The 12,226-nt window shown below is 40.0% G+C and overlaps 1 long non-coding RNA gene across 1 annotated transcript in view; it reads left to right on the top strand.

Annotated features, from left to right (window-relative positions):
• The first annotated feature begins 2,454 nt into the window (after positions 1 to 2,454).
• LOC145459648 (uncharacterized) overlaps positions 2,455 to 12,226 on the top strand; it is a 333,482-nt gene continuing 323,710 nt past the window's right edge. Inside the window, exons 1-2 of the long non-coding RNA XR_013921500.1 lie at positions 2,455 to 2,520; positions 3,345 to 3,726. This is a non-coding gene — a long non-coding RNA (uncharacterized LOC145459648). The remainder of the gene's footprint in view (positions 2,521 to 3,344; positions 3,727 to 12,226) is intronic.

The following is a 12,226-nucleotide window of genomic DNA, read 5'->3' as shown; positions in this document are numbered from 1 at the left end:
ATGCATAATTCGAAACTAATCTCAAAAAGTTGAAAATTTTCTAGTTGTCAGACTCTGGCTGTAGGGTTTGTAATAATGGCAATGTTGCCTAACATTCGAGCATAGATGCATTGTAGAATGACAGCCTAGCAAGCAGCACTTGAGCAGGTGTCTTGATGATTCGAAAATTATCCTAAATCTAACACAATTACCAAACACAAGCCTTAACCTACATGCTCAAGTGTTTGAATCCCTCATGTCAGGTGTCGTCTCCTATTATGTCGCTTGCTCATCATATGTCCGCGTAACGTTTGTAATGTCATTGCACGTTCCACCTATATGTTTCAAATGAGTTGGTGCTTTTTGCAATAAAATTCATTTTCATTTCAAGTTTTGCGTCATTTTTGAACACGTCAGGGTCAGAGATGGCCACAGTCCGGTTCAGGAGCCGGAGCCGGAGCAGGATTTTGATGAATTTTACTGTGGCCGGATCGGAGCCGGATTCCGAAACTGCCATATGAGCCGGATTTAAACAGGATCTGATATTCATAACAAATATTGGATGCTAAAGGTTCAAGATACCTTATATTCAATGAAAAAAGCTGCTTCGATATTATTTCCGTAGTTAAATGCATTCATTGCTATGGATCAAGCCCAGGCTGGTTCCGACAACAAATGACAACGTTGACACCGCTGATACCGGTCACGTCGTTGAAATGCGTAAGCAACAAGCAAAGTTTCTGCAGTGATGAGATTACTGCTGGATGAGATGAGGGCGAAGGCAGGCTCTAGCAAGCGGGCTGCAGAAGTGTTTTCGAATTCAGTTGTTCCTCAGATATTGATTCTTATCCTTCCTGTTTATCAGCCATTAGGGTACTTGATATCAGTTGTCAGGATGACAGAAAAGCGAGGTGTCGGTGTTGTTGCAGAGGTAACTGGTGGTTCTGATTTCTGATATCATTTGGAATGATTGTGTGGTGTGGTAATGTATGAATATATGCTGGCATGGTCAATTGGTCATGTTTATGATTTCGGTATCAAGTGATCATGTTGATTGATTCATCCATTTTGTTTGATACATGTCTGTTCTGTAACTATGCCACTTCTTGTGAAAATTTAGTTCCATTCTTCAGTAGTACTATAGGCAGGGTTGCCATACCGTCCTTATTTTTAAGATTTGTCCTTATTTTGTAGGGCCACGTCTTAGAAAACTCAACTGTCCTTATTTCTAAGAAATGTCCTTATTTTTGACTTGCGTCCTTATTTTGTCTTATTTTCAACAACTACAGAACTTCGACCGTTTTCCTCTGGTATCTGTGTTGCATAATATTCATAAATTATGCTTTTGCGTCGAGATTTTATGACAACATAAAGTAAAGGAACTATCGTGACGTACACACCATAAGATTTGACTTCTAAGTGGTGAGATAGCTCGGACCGTGAGTGGTGTCGTCTGTAGCAAGCTACCACGGCGGACGTCATTTTAGCAGTAAACATCAGTACCAGGTTCCTGTTTGGTCTACAGCAGAATAAGCTCAAGCCGTGAGGAAGGCAGCATCTATTGCGTAGTGAAAAAAGGCGCAGTTTGTTTGTTTGTTTTGGGGTATTCTTGGTGTTTGTCGACTACTATGGTCATTTACACCAGGCCGATATTCTTCTTATTTTCCGTAACTGCCGACTTATAGCACGGCCCACCTCTAGGCTTTTGTAAGACGCCGCTGACGCGGATGAGGTGGCGAGGAGGAGCCTAGGTATACCTCCAACACTTAGGTGTCGGAATTCTGAAGTCGACCTCGGTCGGACTCGAACCCGCACCCATTTGTGTTGCAGCCGCGGATTATAGGCTACCACTGCACTATCTCGCCACGGCGCAGTGCATTCGAGACATTGGTTAAAGAGTAGTAAAGCTATTAGTCATTGATAAATTGTTCTAAATTATATTGCTCTTGCGCACATAGTTTTAGCTACTAATAAGGCTCAATTTGATTAGTTAAAATGAGCAGGCGTAAAAACGTTTTTCGTGAATATTATTAGAGATAATTCAAAGGTATCTCTAACGAAGTTTTAAGGGCAAGTGTTTCGCACATTACAATATCTGCAATTGTGACATTAACCTGGAGGTCATAGGAAAGACCGCTATTTAAACTCACATTGATACCCCAAAACACAAGAAGTGTGTCATAATGATTAATTAGAGCCAGTCGATGATTAGTTTTTCTACAAATCAAGAGCACCAACGTGTAGGGCTGACGAAGAGCTGTTTCGGCCCTGAGTAAAGGTAAACCTCGACCTGAACTGTCTGTCGTGAGCACTTTCTAATAACAAGGAGTTGCAGCAGCAGATTGTTTCTGGCGAAAAGTATGGAATGTGATATACCACGGCAAAGTATGTTCAAAAACGCTTTTTTATGCTAATATCATTTTTCGACTGTCCTTATTTTTGGGTCTGTGTCGATGGCAACCCTGACTATAGGCCTAGCTGTCTTGGTCAAGTCACAATGCACAATATCTGATTTTGTTGTTGGCATCATGGCATGCCTGGGTTACGGCACTTCTTCGATAGTAGGTAGACATCGAAAAGTGTTTACCATGATCACCAATAAATGTTTCCCATGAACACGAATAAAAATTTATAAACGTCAAAATGAATTGTTGTTTTTTGTGTCTTTGGAGAGACGGATATTGGGGTCTGGTTGGGGGGGTATTAGGATTGGGGAAAGAGGGATATTAGGTCTTGGGAGGGGATGTTAGGCTTGGGGGAAATTAGGGTTATGGGAAGGGCGATATTAGGGTTTGGGAAAGAGGGATATTAAGGGATGAGGAAAGGGGTTGCGGGAGGGAGATATTAGGTTGGAGGTAGGGGGATATTAGGGTTGGAGGTGGGTTAGGTTCAGCGTTGGGGTTAGATTACCCCTAACCGGTGTTTAACTCACCTCCAATCTCCCTCCCACCCAACCCTAAATCCCCTCTCCCACAGCCCTAATATACCCCTAACCCCAACCCTAATATCCCCCTCCCGCAATCCCCCTAACCCCAACCCTAATATCCCCCCTCCCGCAACCCTAATATCCCCCTTCCCGCAACCCTAATATCCCCCTCCCGCAACCCTAATATACCCCTAACCCCAACCCTAATATCGCCCCTCCCACAACCCTAATATCCCCCTAACCCCAACCCTATATCCCCCTCCCACCCTAATACTCCAACCCTAATCTTGGGATACCCAAAACCCAACTTTGACCCTAACCCACTCCAAACGCAAAAACAATACATTTTGACGTTTATAAATTTTTGTTCGTGTTCATGGAAAACATTCATTGGTGATCATGGTGAACACTTTTCGATGTCTACCTACTATCGAAGAAGTGCCTGGGTTACTATGTTTACCCTCTCCGTAAAGCAACTAATATTGCTTTCTCTGTTCTCACAGTCTTTTTAGCTCATTTCCCCTGCCTAGTTCCTACTATTCGCATTTATATTCAAAGTATATACCGTACCTAACATTATTGATTCGAAATTTGATATAAATAAACCCTTGTAAGGCATTACTTGATACTAATTTGTTGATTATAATGTTCATATCTGTTTTGCAGGCTATATTTAATGTGAAATAGCACTAGAGCAATAGCAGGATTTTTTCGGATCCTAATTTTGTTGCTCAACTGTCGGACTCCGAAATCCTATTTGACTGTCGGATCAGGACGGATACGGATTCCCAAAATCTGGAATCCGCCCATCTCTGGTCAGGGTTAGTTGTTTTCATTTCGAGCTCTGTGGCAATATTAAATACGACATCGTTACCTAAAACGCAAAAAAGGGTGACACGCAATACGAAACGCAATCAGGTGGTAAAAACCGACTCACTTTTGGCGTTTTGTTTTCCGTCTCATAAACGCCAATGAAATTTAGAGTGTTGATGTCGCGCGGTTCGAAAACTCACCCGACCAGTTTATATTTGAAAAACTTCCGAAACAAAACGATTTCCCGCCGTGTCATGCTGATGTCGCCTTTTCTAGAATGGCGCACCGATATATTCAACTAAGACTGCATGCATATGCAAGAAATGTATCGGGGAAATCAAATGCACACAGTCATGCAGGTAAATTGGCCACACGTTCAAATATCAAGTGAGAAAACATATACCTTGAACACTACCATATAAATTACCGCTTTTCTACTGTCTAGGACCTGATTTTTTTCAACTACTACTGATAATACTTTTCGCTATACTTTTTCGGCTACTATTTCTACCATGGTTTACTAAATCTAGTAATGTCATATATTTATTGTTCTTTCATTCCAAGTGTTCCTTTGTGAGTGTTTTTGAAATTGCTGCCATTCGACATTACATATATATATATATCATTTTTATTTAGTATATATAACAATTATTATTATATTATTAATATTGTATTATTTTTGCTCCATTCCTACCGTTCTTTTGTTATTGTTGTTGAAATAGTTGTCAATATGTTCGACACTAAATCTATATATTACATATATAGACACATACTTGTTACTTATATTATATTATCATTATTGTAATATTTTTATGGTCACATGTTTATTATGACTTTAGTCCTACTGTACCTTTGTTAGCGTTATGATGCCTTTATATTCGAAATAATTTACATGATTGTTGTTTATGTTATATTGCAATACTTTTAAATTTATTTATCACAACATCTATTGTAATATCACATTTAATATTACTCAAACACTAAATGTATTATTGTAGTGGGTGTTGTGATGAAACAAATCTTCAACTTATTCTAACGAACCTGCTTTTTAATTTGGGTTTATTTTCTGGTTAGGGTTCGTTTCAGAATATTTATAAGATTATAAATTAAACACTATTACTTGGATTTTCTGAATAAAGGGGGAGAAATCGTTCGAAAAGTCAATTTCAATAGAACCGAAGAGCGGCGCAATAGGCAAATTAACGATAGACGGCTGCAGCTTCAGGACCAAAATGGCGGACGCCCTACGTAACAATGAAATGACGACACAATGACCTCGCACTTCTTGTCCTTCTACATTCTTTGGCTAATAGCACATCAGCAGAAATATCATGACCGGGTGAATCATTGTGAATGTACATGGACAACATGATTTATTTTGGTCTATAAAATTTAGGAATAACTGGAATATGTGTTGCCAGATTTCGAAATTCCCAGAAAAACCGGTTGCCAGCTCTTAATATTTAGAGATGGTCAACAAAAAGGATCCTATTCCGGCAAATATACATGCAAATGCCTACATTTTACCAATAAAACCAAAAAATCAGATTCACCCCCTTGCGGGCCCAAAGGCAGGCGTAACTACATATTGCTACAAGTCGAGAGGAGTATCCCAAGATTACCCCCCAAAATATTTCAGCCTTCGGAACACAATAGGGGACCCACCAGAATCCAATGAAAATGGATCATTTTCAGGAAATAGACATACCAGTATTGATATTATAACGGAATTACAAACCTAATTTTCACTACCCTGCGGCGTCAAAGGCGTAACTACATTATGCTACAAGTCGAGAGGAGTATCCCAACATTACCCAAAAAAATATTTCAACCTTCGGAACACAATAGGGGACCCACCAGAATCCGATGAAATGGATCATTTTTCAGGAAATAGACATACCAGTATTGGTATTATAACGGAATTCCAAAAATCATTTTCACTACCTTGCGGCGTCAAAGGCGTAACTACATTATGCTACAAGTCGAGGGGAATATTCCCTCTAAATCAGGGGTCGCCAACGCGAAACGGGTCGCGGGCCACTTTCAAAATTTCGTGGATCTCGAGATAAAACAGGCCACACAGTTTAACAACCCGTTTCTAATACTTTATGGCAGTACGACGCCGTGTTCTTTAACATGGGCGACGGGCATAGTTCCCACAAAAGAAATATAATTTTTATTAAAAAATATCACTTTCTTCACTTTCGTTCTATTTTGAACTATGAGCTGCGCACAATACCTGACAACACTTTTCAGCGACTAAACAATCGATATGGGGGTTACCCCAGGCCAGTGATTCCCGATAGGGTTGGTGCTCTCGCTTTACAAATGGGAAAAAACGTTTGCAAATGGGCAAGGATTTACTTTACAAATAGGCAAGAAAGTTTGCAAATGGGAAAGTATTTACTTTGCAAATGGCCAAGAAGTTTGCAAATGGGCAAGGATTGATTTCACTTTGCAAATGGCCAAGAACGGTCAAAAATCACGACTTTTCATTGTATCGCATTTGTTGTGGTGTATTGAATTGATAAAATTGCTAATAAACCAATGATGATGGGTGGGGTCATCAGCACCCTCAGTTGAGCAAGAGCCAGATGGGTCCTCTCCCGCAAATTCGGCGAAATCCAAATCCAAATTAAAAAATCTAGATCTTCATCCAAAACTGACGTCAGTTAGTTCGTGTTACCATGTGATAAAATTGCTAATAAACCAATGATGATGGGTGGGGTCAGTCAGTCAGTCAGGTTTATTAATATTTTCATCGTTTCAAAACATCACAAGATTGCGATACAATGAAAACTTTCTTGCCCATTTGTAAAGTAAATCCTTGCCCATTTGCAAACTTTTTTTCCCATTTGTAAAGCGAGAGCACCAACCCTTCTCCCACAGTCGACATACGCAATCCCGTTTCTGTACTCAAGCATATCCCGCGACGGACTGATTTCGCCGGGAAACTATCTTATAGCGTTAAGGGGCGTGGCAGTTTCCAATCATTGTATATATATCATTGATTTTAAACTAGTAGCTGCTCACGCCACCCAACACTTTTTAACGACTAAATAATCAATGTCGGGAGTTAGCTAGACATAGACTTTGCTGGAAAATATTTTCTCGTAAAACTTGATCTTGTGGGGAAGCTCATATTAGACTAAATAGAACGAGACGCTGGTAGTCTAATACCAGGGATATCTACCAGGGATATCTAGTTTCTAGATATCCCTGTCTAATACTAATTTAATTTTTGGTTTTACTGAAAATTTCACAGAACAGTATAGTGCGAAACGAGAGAAGGTTGCCGTGCGAGCATTTCATATTCTCAGACTAATAATAGTGAACTATGATTTGATATTAACAAAAGCTGGCGGCGGTGTTGTGATTTCTGGTCGTCGTCGGGGGCGGGTCGCGGACACTGACGCCCGATTCTGAGAGTGTGGAAGGGTGAACATTTTGTGAAGATGGTAATATTGTGTAATCATTTGACTGGTCGGGCCAGTGAGTGATCTGAATGTCCGAGTCTGGCCCGCGACGTCGATTGGATTTGGCGACCCTAAGCTACATGCTACAAATTTTATTAGAATCAGCTAAAATAGGGGGTCGAATACGAAGCTTCCTAAAGTTGAAGAGATTGGTGTCATACAGTCCACTGCCTATCTGCGCATCCGTGGGAATATAGCGCATAAACTATATTCGGTGAAATTTAAATCCTATGGCTGTAAAAAGTGAACGCCGGCTCCAGCTCCGGTGAAAATGCACGGCTCCGGGGCTCCGGCTCCAAAGCCCTGCTTCAAATATGGTCAACCTAATATATCTATGTAATAAATTGCTAAACTAACTGATCCTAGTCCAAATGTGGACTTTCAGTTTTGAATCTGGACCATATCTGTTTCATCAGATCAATACATCCCAAGATTGAGTTAGGATGGAAAAATAGGAAGGTGTCGAAACGACTACGATATGTCTACAATGTTTTTTAACAAAACCGAAACCCTTTTCGTTGAACCTAAAACAATTTGCAGTGTTCTTCTTTTGTTTAACCGCTTTACAAACATAAACTTTACTAAGATTAGGTTTTGCATATCTGTATGACTGTGAGAATCTTCACTGCTGCCACATAGACTCGCTGTCCCCTCTTAACCAGAATTTAGATAGCAAGCAGGAAATAGAAATAGACAAGTCTTCTGCTGGTAGTGACTAATAGAACAATAAATATGTTCCCTTATTGAATTTGCTAATAACACTTTACCTTGTTTATATGTATACACTTATTCCAGGATTGTAATGACTCGTTGACTCTCGAGAGGCAATTTGTGCGTTGAGTCGACACATTTTTATGACTTGCTTCAAGTCTCATATGTCAAGTCGGTAATTGAGAAATGTACCAAGGAACTGTCTTTTATTTGTTTGATTAGGCTAAACATGTTCAGAGTGTGCGAAATTCGTTTATTATGAATCCAAGGCCTTCGATATCACCCACGAGTTTCACAATTAAGTGAGATAAACTTGACTTGAATGCGGTACTGAACAGTAAACACTATGACTAAGACTCGGACTTGGACCCGTTCCTCCCTGACTTGAACTTGAACTTGACTTGTTGGTGAATTGAAAATGACTCTAGTCAAAACTTTAATAGTCCAATTGACTTGTGACTCAAAACCTTGCGACTTCATTGCAACCCCCGAGTTGTACTGTATTACATTTGTATGTATGACTGTGAATCATTCCATGAGAGTCATAACGGACCTGACCCAATTTCAAGCTTTTAAAACTGGACCCTTGCTAAAATTAGTATCCCCGTCCTAGATGCTTTTACATACTCCCACTTATTAACTTGGGTTCTCCGTTCCCGTTTTGGCAGACATTGCGTAGTTACGTTAAGTTTGAAATGACTGCTATTCCCGTGCCTTTGGTATCAAGAATCGATGCCGAGGAGGCGCGTGACGTAAAAAGAATCGAAGACACGAAACGTGGTACCAAGTGTAAGACTGAGATTACGGACGACGATTTTTTCGCAAAAGTCAAATCGTCTCGAATGACAACGGATTGGGTTAAAACGCCTCCCGCCGAAGGCAACGAAGTCACGGTGCTTGAAAATGATGACGAGGAATCCGAATATGATTCCGAATCGGATGCGGAGGATGAAGATATCGAGTGCGACATTGGGTATTGGAAGCTTGAACGTCAAAAACACTTGTACGTTATCGAATATTTGAAATCCGAGTACAAAAAGCTATATGACGCGAAGATTACTGAACAGAAAAAAGCAGAAGCAAAGATCGAAGCAATAAAGATTGTAGCAGAAGCAAAGATCGAAGCAATAAAGATTGACATTAATAGAAGAGAAGATGAAATACGAGAGAAGGCCCACCGTTTCCAACGGAAAATAATGCATGAAATGAAGGAGGAACGTGACGAACTTGTGGAAGGCGCAATCGCTAGAATGACCGATGAACAAAATTCAAAGCAAGAACTAATGGAAATGATGTCTGGAAACAACCTACGTGAACTTAAGCAACGGAATGAAGACAGGCTGGCGACTTTGAAGGTCGAACATGAGAAAGAACTTGAAAATCTGCGAGCGGAATTTCATGGCTCTGCGGTAAGTGCGCAGACAAAGCTTCAGTTGGAGATTACTAATTTAAAACTGGACAATAAACGGCAGGAAAAGGAAATTGAAGGTTTGAAACGACGCAGCCGTAGGTCGAGTGTATGTAAAGATTACGATACGCAACAGCTTTTACTTCAAATTGAAGATGGGAAAGATTTAATCAAATCTTTGATGGAAGAAAGTGATGAGTGTCGTCAACAATTGGAAGACGAAAATAACAGTCTCAAACATCAGCTTGCACAATTTCAGGATGACGCAAACACACGTCAGATTAAAATGGAGGAGAAAGAATTGGAGATTGTATGATCGCCACTGGCCTTCCACGCCTCCATTAAAGCTAGTCAGCAGATTCTGGATTAAGAACCCCTGCATTTTCATTACTGCTTTTCACCTTGCTTTGGCGGTGGGATCGGCTGCTTTTTTACTTCTGGTTTGACAATGTATTCAACACGTATTTTGGACAGTTGCATGACATTTGGGCATGCAACATGATGAAAAACTGCAGTTTTATAACCCCAAAACCCTTGCCCTAACCCTAAGTCTTACCCTCATTTTGACTCGCAGACTCAAAAGTCGCATGCTCCGAAGTGTCTCATTCTTATGCGTTCACTGAACATTTGAAAAATGTGAAGTTATGTACGATTCTGTCCGTGAAAAGTTCTTCTGATTGATGATGTCTTTCCTTCATTTTCATTGCTGTTTAAGTGTTAATTTTAATTGGTCATGAGGAACTGTGTGATCTATACCATTTGGATCGTTTTGAGTCGAGAAGCGGCATTCCAAGACGCATGAGGTAAGTGTTAAGATTTCATTACTGTGTATTTCGTGTTAAAAGACGCCGTCTCCAACTAGAGTTTTCGCAACCGGTCAGGCCATAGATGAGGATGAAGAACCGGTATTTGATTTTCCTCAGTTACCACTTATCGCAAGTATACATTATTTAATTAAACTTGTTAGTTTAACGGACAATTAGAAAACCATACCGAGCACCAGTAGTTTCAAAATTCTGAGGTTGCGTGACCCGCTATTGTTGGTTATGACGCCATCACTTGTCCTCACACACTGTGCAGCATACTTGCACAAACTGCTGGAATAACGAAACCCTCTAGAACCAAAACTCTCACTTTACAAAACTCGCAACTAGAACTAAAACTGCTGACTTTTCAAAACTAGAAATATAACTAACTTTAAGAACCCATAACTAACTAGCTTCCATTTCGAGTTAACTTGGGGTACAGTTTTTCAATTTATCGAATCTGGTTACCGCATATGAACAACAACACAAGTTTGAAAATGGAGGGGTGGCTGTCCTGTTAGCAATAAACTTAACTATTCTTCGAAGTTATAACGAAATGTCAGTCTTGTTTATCCTAGTGCAAGTCGAGTCAATTCAAAAATTCACTGGATTCGTGTCATTTTTGCACACTCGAAAAAATGACTCGAGTCGCCTAAAAATCACGAATCGCTGAGGTAGGCTTCTGAATTTTGGCTAGTCCTACTTATTAACCGAACCGTTGAAACATTGGGCCTGAAAATATCAATCGATTTCCGAATTGTTTTCATATTGGAATTTTTTTACTCGCAGGATTGGCATTATTCAATGAGGAGGGAAATGCAGGAGATTTTGCCGAACATATCAGTGCGCTGTGAAATCTCAGGTCGAGTATGCAAGTCGGATACTGCTTCTGAGTGTGTTTTTGAGTTTACTTCAACAATTTTTAGGCAAAACTGCAAGCTTTTTATAATTAAAATTTGTAAATTTTTTGCGATAAGTTTGTGTCACTTTTATTAGTGAAATTTTCATAAATAGCACTAACTGCTGAATATATTTTCAAAGATTTTAGTAGGGTTGCTATATTTTTAGATCTCCAGTTTCAATATCTTGCGTTATTTCTGGCGTTTTTTAGTTGTGCCGGTTATGGGTGTAAAAGCTATAAGGGAAGACAATTTGCCAAAATAGAGGACATTTGGACGTCCTCGGAGGTCACTTTCAATTTTCTGAAAAAGGAGGACAAATCCTCCTGAAAAATTTCAAAAAATACACCATGATTTATGTTAATTCTCGAAATAATTTTGGACCCCTTCGAGCTCGGCCCCTCCAATTGGAAAGGGGTGCTGAAGTTACGGTCCTGAGTAAATCTTACGCAATGTTCATGCCACGCAAAGAAGACTATCATTCGTTAGTTTCTCGCAGATTAACTTCGAGCTAGCCCATTGTTATTTATAACTTTGTTAAACCATGTTATTTCGCCATTCCCAGAAATAATGCGTTATTGAAATGATATCAGTATCGCTCACGTGTGCGGGGCCATACTAAAAAAATATCTTCCGAGAGGCGCAGGTGATTGTGAACTCTAATTTCGTCACGGAGCGCTATAGTTACCTTTACGGGGCTCACTTGTACCTCGGTTTCAGACTTCAGTGATAGCACTATTTGGCCCTGGCAATGTTCCATCTTAATTTTCACGAATATGCGCGCCTGTGTGGTCCACTGGACAACAGTGCGCAACAACTATAAAAAAAACACCATTTCTGGTTTTTTGTGCGCAGCGTAGATTTACTGTGCGCGGAGACCGTTTCAGCACTGCGCATTTGCGCACGTGCGCAGCTTAGAGGGAACATTGCTTGGACGCAAGGACCGTGGTTGTAATATAGACTTATCTTATCATTTTGAATCTAGATCAGTGGTTCCCAACCTTTTTTTAGACACGCCCCTTTATGATAGTGAAAAATTTCGCGCCCACTTATCGTCATATCACAAAATCCAACCGGGATGTTAGCAACCCCAACAGATTTTTTGATGGCATGGAAGGTTATAACTGTTGATGAGAGAATTAAAAAATAAGAAATTCGGTCTATATATATAGAAACACGAGTGAATTGGAGGTGATTTTTTTTCAGTT

This window comes from Botryllus schlosseri, unplaced genomic scaffold (genome assembly GCF_051294905.1).
Source record: "Botryllus schlosseri isolate E-star unplaced genomic scaffold, Bs_hap1 Bs17a, whole genome shotgun sequence".
Lineage (NCBI taxonomy): Eukaryota > Metazoa > Chordata > Ascidiacea > Stolidobranchia > Styelidae > Botryllus > Botryllus schlosseri.
Note: the sequence above shows the minus strand (reverse complement) of the source record. Positions and strands in the feature narration are given on the sequence as shown.